Below are 17,085 nucleotides of genomic sequence, written 5' to 3'. Positions count from 1 at the left end.
AATTATACACTGCATGACACTAGGACTCTGCTCCAGAAATCATCCGTTAAAAAAAATAAATAAATAAAAAGAAGCAACAACTGCAAAAGTCCTGACCTGTAGAGGTCAGTGTGAGCCAGAAATCTTTTAACCCTGCATTGCTGTCCATAGCCAAGAAAAAAAAAAGCAAGTTGATTAGTTTGCTCAATAGTATTTTGTCCACTTAACCCTGGGAGGTGGTAGGAATTTTCCCTGGCCAAAAAAAGATGAATCAGGCTAGGGTTACCATATGACCCCAGAAAAAGGAGGATGGATTGAGACATCCGGCTCTTCAGCTTGGAAAAGAGATGGCTGAGGGGAGATATGAGTGAAGTCTACAAAATCCTGAGTAGAGTAGAATGGGTACAAGTGGATCGATTTTTAAAATGTTTATTTTATTTTTATTTTTCCTCTAACTCTATTTTTCACTTCACTATTACCCTCCAGGTACTTTAGTTAGATTGTGAGCCTTCGGGACAGTAAGGGAATTTTCCAAGTACCTTTCTTATTTCTAATCTTAATGTATATTTTCTGTAAACCGCTTAGAACCTAACGGATGTAGCAGTATATAAGAAATAAATTACATTACATTACATTACATTACATTTTCACTCCGTCAAACATTACAAAGACTAGGGGACACTCGATGAAGTTACACGGAAATACATTTAAAACCAATAGGAGGAAATTTTTTTTCACTCAGAGAATACTTAAGCTCTGGAACACGTTGCCAGAGGATGTGGTAAGAGTGGATAGCGTAGCTGGTTTTAAGAAATGTTTGGACAAGTTCATGGAGGAAAAGTCCATAGTCTGCTATTGAGAAAAACATGGGGGAAGCCACTGCTTACTCTGGATTAGTAGCATGGAATATTACTACTCCTTGGGTTTTGGCCAGGTACTAGTGACCTGGATTGGCTACTGGACTTGATGGACCATGGGTCTGACCCAGCAAGGCTATTCTTATGTTCTTAAGTAAGGAGGACAGATAGAGACATCTGGGCTTTACTTCTATTGAAAGCAATGGAAGTAAAACCCGGATGTCTCAATGTGTCCTCCTTTTTCTGGAGCCATATGGTAATCCTAAGTCAGCCACACAATGGTACTGCCATCTAAGGGAGCCATGATGAACAAATTTGCTTTTCCAGAGCTGGGGTGGGGAGGAAGAACCTTTTAAAAAGTTCTTTATTTTTAAAAATTATAGCCCCCAGGTTTATTTGTGTATTTATGTTCAAACCATTTTTATTGATGACAACCGAAAAGAGAGAGATGATGACATCAAAAGATTCAAGATAGGTTGTCACATTTTCATTGTATCCTGGAGCCATGCAAAGGCATTAGAATCGGTATCTTCTGGAGATCAAAATTACTCTGAGCCTAGTCCAGCAGATAGCTCCATCTCCCCCAGCAATGCTATCAGTGGCTGATGAATCGAGTCGAATCTCTTTCATTTGAAAGGAAGCTCTGGAATGAGAGGGCACAGGATGAAATGAAGAGGTGATAGGCTCAGGAATAATCTAAGGAAATACTTTTTTACAGAAAGGGTAGTAGATGCGTGGAACAGTCTCCCGGAAGAAGTGGTGGAGACAGAGACTGTGTCTGAATTCAAGAAAGCCTGGGTTAGGCACATGGGAATCCAGGACAAGGAAAAGGGACATAAGAGCATACAAAGAGACCCAAACCAGAATACATAGTCACCCCGAGAGTCTCTGTAGAAGTAACTATTCTACTAGTTAGCATTCATAAAAATATGATGGCAGATAAAGGCCAAATGGCCCATCCAGTCTGCCCGTCCGCAGCATCCACTATCTCCTCCTCTCCCTATTGGCTAAGGCTCTTAACATTTGCATCTCCTCTTCCTATAGGCTAAGGTTCTTTACACCTGCATTGTGAGGTCATAGAGCTTTATGGTTAGAGAAACATGATGGCAGATAAAGGCCAAATGGCCCATCCGCAGCATCCACTATCTCCTCCTCTCCCTATTGGCTAAGCGTCTTAACATTTGCATCTCCTCTTCCTATAGGCTAAGGCTCTTTACACCTGCATTGTGAGGTCATAGAGCTTTATGGCTATAGAAACATGATGGCAGATAAAGGCCAAATGGCCCATCCAGAGCATCTACTCTCTCCTCCTCTCCCTATTGGCTGAGGCTCTTAACATTTGCATCTCCTCTTCCTATAGGCTAAGGCTCTTTACACCTGCATTGTGAGGTCATAGAGCTTTATGGTTATAGAAACATGACGGCAGATAAAGGCCAAATGGCCCATCCGCAGCATCCACTATCTCCTTCTCTCCCTATTGGCTAAGGCTCTTAACATTTGCATCTCCTCTTCCTATAGGCTAAGGCTCTTTACACCTGCATTGTGAGGTCATAGAGCTTTATGGTTAGAGAAACATGATGGTAGATAAAGGCCAAATGGCCCATCCGCAGCATCCACTGTCTCCTCTCCCTATTGGCTAAGGCTCTTAACATTTGCATCTCCTCTTCCTATAGGCTAAGGCTCTTTACACCTGCATTGTGAGGTCATAGAGCTTTATGGTTATAGAAACAGAGAAATATGAAGGCAAATAAAGGCCAAATGGCCAATCCAGTCTGCCCATCCACAGCATCCACTATCTCTTTCTCTCTCTGAGATCCTGCCCCAGGCCCTCTTGAATTCAGACACAGTCTCTGTCTCCACACCTCTTCCAGGAGACTGTTCCATGCATCTACTACCCTTTCTGTAAAAATGTATTTCTTTAGATTACTCCTGAGCCTCTCACCTCTAAACTTCATCCTATGCCCTCTCATTCCAGAGCTTCCTTTCAAATGAAAGAGACTCGACTCATGCAAATTTACATTACGTAGGTATTTAAACGTCTCTATCATATCTCCCCTCTCCCGCCTTTCCTCCAAAGTGAGTATTCATCACTCACCTTTAAATGCCAAACCAGAATCTCATAAAACATCAGAAAGAAACAGACAGAATACACCTCCCCTAACGAGAAGCCTTCCCCAATCTATTCAAAACCTGACTACGAGCTCTCGGAGTAAGAATTTGCAGATAAGGCTCCCAAATAGAGAGGAATAGTTTCTTTCTCTTATAGCTTGATTTAGCATCTTGGGCCTCCCAAATTACTACGTGTGAGATGTGTGCCTTCCAAGACCAATAAGAAGGTGGTTGTGAAGTGGTCCAAACCTGCAATATTGTTTTATGCTTCCTAATCCAAAAGAGTGTCCCCCCTGTTCTAGCTTGAGCCGGTGCAGTAAATGCTCTGACCCTCAAAGAATTTCTATGAGGGTCAGAACACTTAACCTCACTGGCCCGCACTTGAACCCTCTAGTGCAGCTTGATATATTTAGAAACCATCAGGTGATTTACCCCGGCGCCCTCTCCACCACCGTATCATCTCTTCCTTCAACTACTATGTCATTCCCTCCTCCCATCTCATGTCCTGTTAAGGCAGGGATCTCAAAGTCCCTCCTCGAGGGCCGCAATCCAGTTGGGTTTTCAGGATTTCCCCAATGAATATGCATGAGATCTATTTGCACGCACTGGTTTCATTGTATGCTAATAGATCTCATGCATATTCATTGGGGAAATCCTGAAAACCCGACTGGATTGCGGCCCTCAAGGAGGGACTTTGAGATCCCTGTGTCAAGGTATGCCAAACCCCAGCCTTGTCTGACCTTTAACATCCACTACCTGCACTGCTGTGTCCAATCTGCCGAATGTCTTTGGCTTAAATCCCGCACACATGCTGACTTCATACACTTCAAAGTCCTGCTGACATCTTCCCAGTCTGCCCTCTCACTTGCCAAACAAGAATACTACGCCCATATAACTAAATCCCTCGCCATCTCTTTGCTACACTAAACTCTCTCTTCTCAAAGTGCCCTCAACTCCAGTCCACCTTTCACTTTTCCCCCAGACCAGGGATAGGCAATTCCGGTCCTTGAGAGCCACAGCAGGTCAGGTTTTCAGGATATCCACAATAAATATGTATGAGATAGATTTGCATTTCAAGGAGGCAGTACATGCAAATCCATCTCATGCATAGTCATTGTGGATATCCTGAAACCTTGACCTGCTGTGGCTCTCGAGGACTGGAATTGCCTACCCCTGCCCCAGACGATGGCAGAGTGCATTAATTAAAAAAAAAAAAAAAAAAAAAACCAACCCAACAACTGATATTTTAAAAAGTCTTGGTCAACCCAGAACCTTTTCTATAATATGAATAGCACTAGAAATGAAAACGTAAATATACCAGAAGAAACCATTTAATCAAAGCAAGTATTCAAAAACAGAGCGTCATTGTTCATGCCACTCGCATGCAAAAGTGGCAGATTAGTTGGTATTGTCAGATCACTAGGAACAGCTGGGGGTACACATAATTGCCCCTCAAGTTCTTATCCTAAACCCAGCCTGAAATGAAAAGTCAGCTGACAGGAGTACACAAATATTTTGATACAGCAGTGTCTGCAATTATAGTTCAATCACTTATACTTTCTTTGATGGATTATTGTAATATAGTACTGGGATGTGCAAAGAGGTTGTTGAAGAGACTAGACGGCAAAGAGTAGTGTTGTTAAGGTGATGTTTTCGATGTCTAAATATGACAGAATTACCTCATACAGTATATTATTAAATTACATTGGTTGCCAAGACACGCAAGGATAAATTTGAAGATTTGTGTAACAGTTTTTCATATTTTAAACGGTCAAGGACCATCGTATCTCTTTATCTGACGTTCGAATGTACTCGCTCTGCAACGCCTCAGTATCTCTCCTATTACTCCCCCGGAACTCCGTTCAGAAGACAAATCCCTCCTGTTGGTACCCTTCTCTTCTACTGCCAACTCGCGTCTCAGTTCCTTCTACCTAGCTGCGCAGCATGCCTGGAACAACCTACTACTACTAGTTATCACTTATATAGTGCTCAAAGGCGTATGCAGCGCTGTTCATTTGAACATTTATAGACAGTCCCTGCTTGGAAGAGCTTACAATGTAACTTGGACAGGCAGACATGACATAAAGGGTTGGGGATGGGTGAATTGAGAGGAGTTAGGAGTTGAAAGCACTCTTGAAGAGGTGGGCTTTTAACTGGGTCTTGAACACTGCCAGAGGTGGAGTTTGTCCCAAGCATATGGTGCAACAAGGCAGAAGAGACGGAAACGGAAGTTGGCAGTTGAAAAGAAGGGCACAGATAGGAGGAACTTAGCAGCTGAGTGTGTCATAGGGGGAAATAAGTGAAGAGAGATAGTGAGGGGCGGCTGAGTAGGTCAGTAAGAGGAGTTTGAATTGTTGTCAGGCTCCGTCTCTGGCGGTATTCAAATCCAGAATGACGCCCACTTATTTGAAGCTGCATTGAAATCCTAACCCTACCAACATATCTGTCTTTTATCTCCTCAGTGGTCCTCCTACCACCTCTCCAGCCCCTTCTAATTCCCTACAAGAACACCTATTCTGACTCTCCTTTTGTCATAATTAGATTGTAAGCTCTTCTGAGCATGGACCGTCTCTTGCGTGCACCTGGTTGTTGGACATGCTTTAAGGAAGCAGTTTTACCTTCAATTTCTGTCCCCAAAGCAAATTAGGTCACTTATGCAACGGAATGCGTCTTTTTATTATCAAGCACCTCTGATCTGGAATTATTTATTGCTTTTAATTAGATCAGAAGCTCATTATTTAAAAAAATTCAGCCTTGAAATTGATTCTGATCTATGTTCTTATGTATTTCAAGAAATTTGGTAGTATACTAGGTTGAATTCATTGGGATCCACCATGACTCATTTGGGTTGAAGCTGGGATAAATACTGACAGGGATGGACTTGTATTGCCAGTCTAAGATCGGGAACAAACACGTCCTTTGCAGGTTTGCCAAACCACACCCAGAATACACCTTTCCTCAGCACACAACACATGTTTAAGTAGCTTCTTTTCTAAAATTGTTCCACCTGATATTTCACTGCATCCATTAGGGCTCCTTTTACAAAGGCGAGCTAGCGGGGTTAACTTTTCATCACGCGCTGGCCAAAAACTACCTCCCGCTCAAGAGGAGGCGGTAGTGGCTATCACGTCCGGCGGTTTAGCGCATTAAACCGTTAGCGCGCCTTTGTAAAAGGAACCCTTAGAATAACATTGGAAGTTCAGCACCAATACTGATATTGGCCAGGACTGAATATCTGGTTTCCACTACTCCTACCATTTAGTATTTCTGCCACATCTTCACATCATTGCGTATTAAGCACACTAGAGATGGTCCCTGCTCAAAGTGCTTTCACTTAGTGGCTGCTGACCACAATAGCTAATCAGCTTATCTAACCAGATAACCTCTGGCTCCACTCAAGATCCGTCCATGGACCACCCGAGCATTTTCCGGATAATAAGAAAGCACGTCCATTGGAAATGTAGCACCTGCTTCCAGAAGCAATTCAAAATTACACTTTTTAATTCAATGGCTGCCACTAACAGGAAAACAACAGCCACCATAGTTTCAATCCCAGACATGTGTAACAGGAAGGATGATTTCATAACTGGCCACATAAATGGATACACGGTAGATAATATATATAGAAAAAAACAATCATTTTATACTTCCTCGTTAATTCAGTTTTCTCAACCGTTCTCACAAGGGAGCTCAGAATGCTTTACATGAATTTATTCAGGTACCTGTCTGTCCCGACGGGCTCACAATCTGCCTGGGGCAGTGGGGGGATTAAGTGACTTGCCCAGGGTCACAAGGAGCAGCGTGAATTTGAACCCACAACCTCAGGGTGCTTTAACCGCTGCACCACACTCTCCCCTTTCTGTTGTGTAAACTCACCACTCATATGTTTTTTGTTTCTAATGTAACCTAACTCTTTAATCACACATCAAACTACTTTAGACTAATAAATAATATAATTCCCACAGCAGAAAGTGCCATAGTGTTTAGTGATGGAACCATCATTGCACTCGCTGTCCCAACAGCCAACAAAGAATTCCTCTGTCTAACTGTTCAATGAACACAGGGAACTACAGAGTTGATGTACCTTGAAGCAGGTGCTTTCTTTAGCTGAACATGTCATGTAAAACCACATATGTAGTAGAAGACTCAAGTTCACATATGTTTAGAGTGAATCAAATCCACATTTACTTTGTCGAATAAGGGCCCAACATGGTCCATGTTTCGATTAAAAAATCTTCCTCAGGGGTTCTAAGGATTTCAGAGTACATACATATTTATTTATTTTAGAAATTTCTACACCGCATAAAACCTAAGCGGTTTACAAAGAGAACATACATAATCATGTAAACACATATAATCAAGACAACATAATACATTGACTCATTACAATTATCTGACATCCTAACTTCAGTAAAGTAGGGTATCAAAAACAGACCTCCAGTAAAATAGGCTCTTGAAGTCTAACCTAGTAAAAAGCATATGAAATGTGTGGATGAACCAGATACCCGTATTTATGGTAAACTGGTCCTCCTTCGACCATGTGGATTTGATTTGCTCTAAACTAAACTAAACTAAACCTTAGGTTTGTATACCGCATCATCTCCGCAAGCGCAGAGCTCGGCATGGTTTACAGAGGTTAGGAGGAAAGGAACTACAAAGATGGATATAGGAGAGGGAATAAGAAGATAGGGAGGGAACAGGGTACTAGAGAACGAATAAACATATGTGAACTTGAATCTTCTACTACACTGCGATTTTACGTTGAGAATTCTTTCTGCGATTAGCTTCTCCACACTGTCTAAGTTTGGTTCATCACATCTTGGATCCCTGAGGAAGGTGTGTTCAGCCAAAACATGGCCTGTGTTGGGTCCTATTTAGATATATGTAGATCAAGTTTCTACTGCTTTTATTAAGAATATTCTGAATAAACTACAACCAATGTCCGAGAACATTGTGTTTCCACAGTCTCGTTTGTTTGGAGTTGCTCTTCTTTCTCTATGGAAACTGGGGTCTTCTTGTTTTTCCTGTTCAACTAAATAAAGCACCTGCATCAAGGTACATCAACTCTGCAGTTCCCCTTGTTCCTTGACTGCTTCAATACTCAGTACAGAACTGTCGGATTCTCTTTTGCATTTTGACTTTCGTCTAACTATTCAATCACATTGGAAAATTATAACTTATCTAAGTATCCAGTGGTAGCTCTGCTTCATCGGCACACCCTTGTGAAGATTAAAGTGATTATTGTTTCTAATGAAAATATGTAAAAGTTAAACTCCATCTAGCCCCACTCCTAGAAACACCCTCTTTATTGACATACGAGGGGATGCTGAAAAGTTCTCAGAAGGGAATGACGTGGAGCCATGAAACTTACAGTACATGTTATTCCACATATTCACCTCTAAGTTCAACACACTTGGTACATCGTGTCAAAAACACTCTGATGTCTGGTCATTGAAATACTGCTACACTTCTGCAATCACCTTCGAATCACTCAAAAATTGTTGCCCTTTCAATCTCTTTTTTACGGTTTGGCAACAGATCTGGTGAATAGGATGGGAAGATTGTTGTTCCAAGTCATAAGGATAGGAAGGATTCAGTTTCTCAGCTCTCTGGGAGTCTGGATGTGAATGACATAAGAACACAAGAATTGCCGCTGCTGGGTCAGACCAGTGGTCCATCGTGCCCAGCAGTCTTCTCACGCGGCAGCCCTTAGGTCATAGACCAATGCCCTAACTGAGACTAGCCTTACCTGCGTACGTTCTGGTTCAGCAGGAACTTGTCTAACTTTGTCTTGAATCCCTGGAGAGTGTTTTCCCCTATAACAGCCTCCGGAAGAGCGTTCCAGTTTTCCACCACTCTCTGGGTGAAGAAGAACTTCCTTACATTCGTAAGGAATTGATCCCCTTTTACCTTTAGAGAGTGCCCTCTCGTTCTCTCTACCTTGGAGAGGGTGAACAACCTGTCTTTATCTACTAAGTCTGTCCCCTTCAGTACCTTGAATGTTTTGATCATGTCCCCTCTCAATCTCCTCTGTTCGAGGGAGAAGAGGCCCAGTTTCTCTAATCTCTCACCTAGCTCTGGGAAAATAAATTGGTTTTCAATTATCGAAAACTAGAAATTGTTAACACTACAGAGAGGAACTGCACAGGCCTTTATTTGCTATCATTTACTAAGGTAATTCACTGTGAATTTTATTGGTCCATATTTACCTTTACTATGACAAATTAATATTTCATACAAATTTAAAGATTTCATACAAACTTAAAGAAATAATTAGATATCAGACAACATATTATGATTTGGTCCCATCTTTTTCTGAAAATGAGTGTCCCTAGCAGAGAAAGCAGTAGTGAAGTTTTTTTAAAGAAGTTTCTATATAAGAACCTTAAAATATGGAAATATTTATAGGATAATGAGTAGACAATACATTTGTCATTAACACATGTCATGGGTTTTGGCCAGGTACTAGTGACCTGGATTGGCCACCGTGAGAACAGGCTACGGGGCTTGATGGACCATTGGTCTGACCCAGTAAGGCTATTCTTATGTTCTTATGAGTGGCCAGGTTTTGTGAAATTGGGATGGAGTGTTATTGTGCAGTTGTGAGATACACCCGATCTCTTCCAAAGTGAGAGTATGGGATGAGTTGGGCTGCATTAGTAACTGTTTAAATTAATTTAAATGAACATGGTTTGAGACAAGGGAAATGTTGCCTCACCAGTCTACTGCATTTCTTGAAGGGGTGAATGAACTTGTGGATAAAGATGAACCGGTTGATATTGTGTATTTGGATTTTCAAAAGGCATTTGACAAAGTACCTCATGAAAGACTTCTGAGGAAATTAGAAAGCCATGGGACAGTAGGTAATGTCCTTTTATGGACTGAGAACTGGTTGAAAGACAGAAAACAGAGAGTGAGTTTAAATGGTCAATATTCTCAATGGAGAAGGGTAAAGAGTGGGGTGCCCCAGGGGTCTGTGCTGGGACCGCTGCTTTTTAACATATTTATCAATGATCTTAAGATAGGAATAACTAATGAGATAATTAAATTTCCTGATGACACAAAGTTGTTAATTTGCAAGAGGATGTCTGGAAGTCAAAATGGCAGATGACGTTTAATGTGAGGAAGTGCAAAGTGATGCATATAGGAAAGAGGAACCCAAACTATACCTATGTGATGCTGTGTTAGGAATCACTGACCAGGAAAAGGATCTAGGTGTCATTGTTGAGGATACGTTGAAACCCTCAGCTCAATGTGTGGTGACGGCTAAGAAAGCAAATAGAATGTTATGAATTATCAGGAAAGGAATGGAAAACAAAGATGAAAAAATTTTATAATGCCCTTGTATCACTCTATGGTATGGCTGCAACTTGAAACTGTGCAGTTCTGGTCACCATATCTCAAAAAAGATATAGCGGAACTAGAAAAGGTACAGAGAAGGGTGACAAAAATGATAAAAGGTTTGAATGACTTCCCTATGAGGAAAGGCATAAGTGGCCAGGGATCTTCAGCTTGGAGAAGAGATGGATCAGGGGTGATATGATAGAGGTCTATAAAACACTGAGTGGAGTGGAAAGGGTAGATGTGACATGCTCGTTCACTGTTTCCAAAAATACTAGGACTAGGGGGCATGCAACGGAGCTACTAAGTAGTAGATGTAAAACAAACTAGAGAAAAGATTTCTTCACATGACGTGTAATTAAACTCTGGAATGTGGTGAAATCAATTAGCTTAGCAGGGTTTAAAAAAGGCTTGGGGAAATCCACTGCTTGTTCCTATGATAAGCAGCATAAAATCTGCTTTACTACTTGGGACCTGGGTTGGCCACTATTGGAAACAGGATACTGGGCTTGATGGACCTTCGGTCTGTCCCAGTACGTCAACTCTTATGTTCTTACATTTTGCTTTACTGATGTATTTTACCTTATATAATATGATTACAGGTAGTATTTAACCTTCCCTCCCTAAAAACAGAACAGAATAAGCACACAGTATTTTCACTCTGGGAATTGTGACAGATGAAAGCAGAAGTGGTTTCAAAGTACCGTAGTTATTTTTCCAAAGCATTTGAAGTACAGTTGACACCTTTTCATACGAGTCAAGAACACTAAAACTTTTGCTCTGCTATATAGTATAGTTAATTTCCCGTTTTAAGCAGGAAGCTGGCCACAAGGAAATTCTTCATTCCAACAGCCATCGAAGAGAATGAGTCCGCAAGTGACAATTTGACGTATGCTAAGTCTCGAGGATAAAACTGTTTTAACACCATGAAGCATTGATCCTATGAGAATTCCCGTAGCGCCAATTAGAGAAGTACATATGGAACATTAAAACCACAGCTCACGTTCAACAACATACGACATCTGATTGCTTAGCAAATACATCAGCACAGCAAGGCACATCCTGCTCCTGTCTTTTTAAAGGAACTAGAATGAGTTTGGAATGAAGAAAATTCAGAAAACGTGGAACCTTTTCAACCAACATGATCTCGGAAAAACCTACCATTCTTTCATGCAGAATCTGAATAGGATTTTCCATCTGTTTATTGACTGATTTCACAGTACAGGATATGTCCACTGCCCAAAAATAAACTCTTAAGAGCATTGCCAATTATTTTAAACAGGGAAAAGAAAAGAGAACTCATTTGTTTCTTATATATTTTTAGCCTTTCTGACTGTCCGCCTGATTCTGGAAATGGTGCCTGCAAAATGGGCCAATCTCCAGTAGGCTTCCCCTTACAGCTCTACCGAATAACGTATTTTACTGTTTACCCTAATACGAATAATGAAAAATATATTATCAGCCGAATAATATGCGCATAACAAAAAAGCATTATGAAACCAAAGATCAATTGTTTATTCAGTAGGATTTGGCACAGTACAGCCCTAATTATTATTTTGTGCGAAGTTACAAGTATGGAAGAAAGCATCAAAAGCATTTTTATACATCTATTGTTATATCACTTCTAACGTATATATACAAGGGGCTGCTGAAAAGTTCTCAGCCCACCCAAGAAGAGAATGATGTGGAGTCATGAAACTTATTCTCTTCTTGGGTGGGCTGAGAACGTTTCAGCAGCCCCTTAACTGTGTTTAGCAGCATCTGAAATGAGGAAGGCACACAAGTATGATTCCAAACTTTCATGAAAATGCACATAATCCTTCAGAATTCCTTATTTCCACGTTGAAAAAGGTGCTTTATATTTCATATGAGAGAAGCATTAAGGAATTGGACTGCTTTGGAGCATTTGATTACAGTGTAAGTGGAGAGCAATCCAAAACTGGCTATTTATAGATTACTAATCCCTCAAAATGTGGGCAGTGACAGAGTTTTATGTAATATGTGGTCAGATGATTTGGGTTCCTTTATCTCTCCCTCTTATATGGAAAAAAATCTGGATGAATATAACAACAGTATCATATGGCATGAGGATGCAAGTCATGCAATACAGAATTACACAAAATCAAACGAAGAAATTCTTTGAATTCCTGGAGAAGTGGCAGCCACAGTGGGATCTCAGATTATTTAGTTTGCGACAAATTTAAGGCTATCCCTGACCTGGGATTGCATACAACTCAATCTATTTTTTAGCACCTTTTAGATGGTTATCTCAAACCCTTAGCAAATACTGAATTGCTGGGATGTCTGTTCCCTGCATACAAATGCAGGTAAAGAACGAGTTACGTTTTGAAAGCTTGTTCTTAAGCCAGATTTGTGTGTAACTCAGACTTGTCGATTTGCTGCTTAATTCTGGCTCCCAGCTGACAAAAGGACCAAGTGTTCCCTCTAAGGTACAGCATGCACAACCACACATGTTCTTAATGTGAACCCATTGCAAGAGAAGTGAAGGAGTCTATGCCGCGGGAAATAGTGCTCAGTGAAATCAAATGAAGCCCGGCGACCGTGTTCTTAAGTACGAGTCGTACTTATGTCGGGTGGTGTTTGTAACTTGGGGGCTGCCTGTACTGAAATGTAGAATGCCATCGTCCCATCGTTCAATAACTAACTAAATGTAACTAATTACTATACTTAGGTAAAGGTTTTGATACTTTTACTTGTAAAGAAGTACATGGATAACATTTGTTATGTTTTACTTTTACTGATGTATTAATTTTTATCTACTTACATTTCATGCTTGCAGTTAAAAATAAAAATGAAACAGCAGCTGTTGGAAACTTTGTGAGGCAAACAGTAGATCATTTCACCTTTAGTGATGCTGTTCAGCCTATAAGAACAGTGGAGTTGCCCTGTGTTTTGAGTTCGCTCACGTCACCATCGCCTTACAGTTCAAGCTCCTATTGCTGACCCCTCAATCTCTCTCCATATACACCTCCCGGAGAACGCCGTTCCTCAGATAAGTCACTCTTAAAGTTATCCTTCTCCTCCACTGCCAATTCCAGACTTCGTTCCTTTCATCTAGCTGCCCCCTATGCCTGGAATAAATGACACGAGTTTGTCCGTCAAGCCCCTTCCCTTGTTTAAAAGCAGACTGAAAACCCACCTTTTTGATACAGCCTTCAATCCTTAACCCTACTCCTCTGCCCTCCAACCCAGCCAGCAGATTAACTGTATCCTGTTTGTCTTTTTAGATTGTAAGCTCTTTTGAGCAGGGACTGTTTTCTTATCCTTTGTGACTCTATCCAGTGCTGTGTGCGTCTGGTAGCGCTTTAGAAATAATTAATACTAGTAGTAGTAGTTTGAACTGGTTAGATGAGTTGGGTCACTTTAAAGTGGAGATGAATCTGAAGTTGGTAGCAATTCTTGATGGACAAGCATTGTTGTGGTACTTTTACTCTTTACTCAAAAGTATTATTTTAGGCACCTAGGGCCTGATTCTGTATATGGCCTAAGCCTAAGTTGGTTTTGAGAATCGCACACGGGCATCCTATATAGGATCACTGCTAACCCCTTAAAACCACCCCGATTCTCTAACCATTGTCCATTTCACAGGCACCGGTTAGAGAATCGTGTTGCCGCTGAGCTAATCAATCAGTTTAGTGGCTGCAGCAAGGAACCCATCCCCTCCCCCCCCCCCGTGAAGTCGACCAGCAGGAGGGAACCCCTGAAGCCCTCCCAACTGTCCTTGGCAGGAGTGCCCAATTCCTCCTGCCGCAACGGCGAACCCTCCCACCACTGTCCAAGGCAGGAGGGATGCTCGTCTCTTTCAGTTTTAGTTCAAAGCGAGTTACATTAAAAGCTTACAATCCAAGGGGTCATTCTACTAAGCTGCGATAAAAATAGACCTTAGCGTGCCCTTATCATGGCCGTCAACCCCGCACTGAGTAGGCAGTAAGGGTTCCTGTGCTATCCATGTTCTAACTGGTTAGTGTAGGAAAGCCCATGAAAAACTACTGCTTTTATTAAGGCACATTTTTCTTTGACCTAAATAAGGATGGAATCATTTTAACGTATACTTAGACATGGATTGGATTCTTTTAAATTTATACCCTCTTCCTTTTGTGATTTACCTTTCTTCTCTTTTATTTATTTAAAATTTATATACTGTATAGCAACGAGCATAAAATGTTAAACAAACATATAGACCGGTAATTCAGTTGTTAATAAAACAACACTCTTTAAAATGGTCGGTAAACATCAGAAATCTTCAAATCCAGTTTGAATAGAAAATTTCATCTCAAAAAAGCCTTCACAAACAGTTGAGTTTTTAACATTTTCTTAAAATTCATTCTACCATTGCACACAAACGCAGAATTGTATTTCTTTCCCATGCTCCATCTTGTTGTCTTTTTGGCAACCCTTTTAAAATTATATTTATTTTTTTGTAAACCGCTCAGACATTTAAATAAACTTGGTCATGCAGTAGACCTTTTGGGTCTCTAAGATTGTACCTGAGGCAGGAACTTGAACTGAAAAGAAGGACAGGTGATGGCAGACCGGTATTTATGCATCATTAAATGGTTAGGTACTATCCTGCCCTAGGTTGCTCAGTTTGCTGTATTCCTACATGGGTTTTCCCCCCATGGTACCGCTCTAAGTGGGTGCCTGCAGTAATGAGAAGTGACTTGACAAAGAGTGTTGGTGGCAAAAGCAGGATTTGATCTCAAGCCGCTGCTCTTATCACTAGGCCACTTCCTTTCTCACTGATATGTAGAACTAGCAGTTGGTGCTTCCCCAGCCCAATGAAGCAGACTGAGAATAGGAGACCACAAGGTTCATTATTTCGACAAACAGAATTAGTCCTTTTTGCTTCACAGCTGTAAAGTGTACTTTTAACCATATCTGCAAACTGAAGTAATACACAGCATTCTGCTTAACTTCTTTTGGGACAGGGATATTTTTTTCCTACCAAGAATACAGAAATAGGTTGCTTAAATGGTTTTGAACTGTGGGAAAGTGTTTTCTTTTTTTCTTCTTGTCTTTAGTTGGAAACACAGATGGTTTCACCACCCATTTCCAGGTCAGTGACTAATACATATCATTTGTTTTGTAATGAAGCAATTCAGATAAGCGGGGAGAGAGGTAGGCTGGTAGAAAACAACCAGGCGCCTTCAGTTATCCAGAAATACACATAGGAGCTCTTAACGCCATGTTAGTGCGTGGTAACAGGTAACTACACAAACACGCCAAAGTGTTTTCTGGTAATTTGGCACTTACTGCACATAATTCTTTTCACAATTTTTGTCTGAGCGGTTGGGGCTCAGGCAGTGGGAGTGTTGGCCAGCTAGCATATTTTACCTAGCATGTGTTAACGGGCCAACAAAGTTAACACAGCAAAAAAGAAGTGCATCCTAAATAGGAGCGTCACTAGCATACACCCTGCAAATCAGTAGGAAAACCCTCAAAATGGGATTTGTCAAATCTCGCATTAAACCTCGTTAACTGCAAATTCTAGCACACTTTAGCAAAAAGGGCCCCATAATCTTTTAACACAGATTTCTCAAAGTTCTGGCCCTCAAAGTGGCCCTTTTACTAAAGCTTAGTGTGTGCAAACAGAATTAACATGCACTAAATCTTATATACTTTTTTACAGAAAGAGTGGTAGATGCGTGGAACAGTTTCCCGGAAGAGGTGGTGGAGACAGAGACTATGTCTGAATTCAAGAGGGCCTGGGATAGGCACATGGGATCTCTCGGAGAGAGAGAGATAATGGTTACTGCGAATGGGCAGACTAGACGGGCCATTTAATAATAATAATAATTTATTGTTTATATACCGCCAAAGTCAAGGTAGTTCGAGGCGGTTTACAATAAAGAAGAGCTGGACATACAGCGAAAAGAAATAATGAAGTCTTTGAGTATATAGCTGTTTGTATAGACCTTTATCTGCCGTCATATTTCTATATAGTAGCCATGGCACTGAGTGCACACTGACCATTTGCACAGGCCTCTTAGTGAATAGAATTAATTCACCTACAGTATAATTCAGTTTGATAGGGCAGAATTTGCTGAATATGAACTATTAGCTCATTGCTCCAAGGCAATACATAGCTTACACATTTCAAGTTATTAAACCCACACAGTGGCCACAATAAAACCAACTCTTGTGACATGTGATTTACCTCTGAAATGTCCACCCCAGTGGCTGTGGGTTATCATTGGGACAAGCAGTACAGTGGTGTGCAAAAATATGGATAAAAGCAAATCTTAATGCCTGTCTTGAAGCTTGTGTGAATCATACATTTTCTGTTTTAGTGTTCACTCCTATTTCAAATGCTTATCTAATATATAAAATTAATTGCATTCAAATTGTCTACTGCTTAGCAAATAGTAACATTAAGCAGAATTGGATTCTGCAGTAAAAAATGGATCCACTTCAATCACATTTACATAATTTTGACTGAAAGCTCACCTCTCTTCAGCTACTCAGGCAGTGGATTGACAACTGTGGAGTGTCGAGTTTCTTCATCTATGATGGGTAGAAGATGCCTGGAAGGTGGATTGAGGGGATATAAAGTCGTTGTTGACAGAGAAAGTACAGAAGAATCAAGTGAGCAAACAGACCTCGAAATGTGGGAATATTCTTTTCAGTGACAAAAGCACTTTCTACTTCGTTGGAGACTAGGCCCTTACATATGTAAGATAATTTCCAGGTGAAGAATGCGAGAGTGATTGAATGTATTTGTCAAACATCCGTTGAAGATCATGGCTTGAAAGCAAGTAGTCTACAAATCGTCAATGAC

This window comes from Geotrypetes seraphini, chromosome 15 (assembly GCF_902459505.1).
Source record: "Geotrypetes seraphini chromosome 15, aGeoSer1.1, whole genome shotgun sequence".
Lineage (NCBI taxonomy): Eukaryota > Metazoa > Chordata > Amphibia > Gymnophiona > Dermophiidae > Geotrypetes > Geotrypetes seraphini.
Note: the sequence above shows the minus strand (reverse complement) of the source record.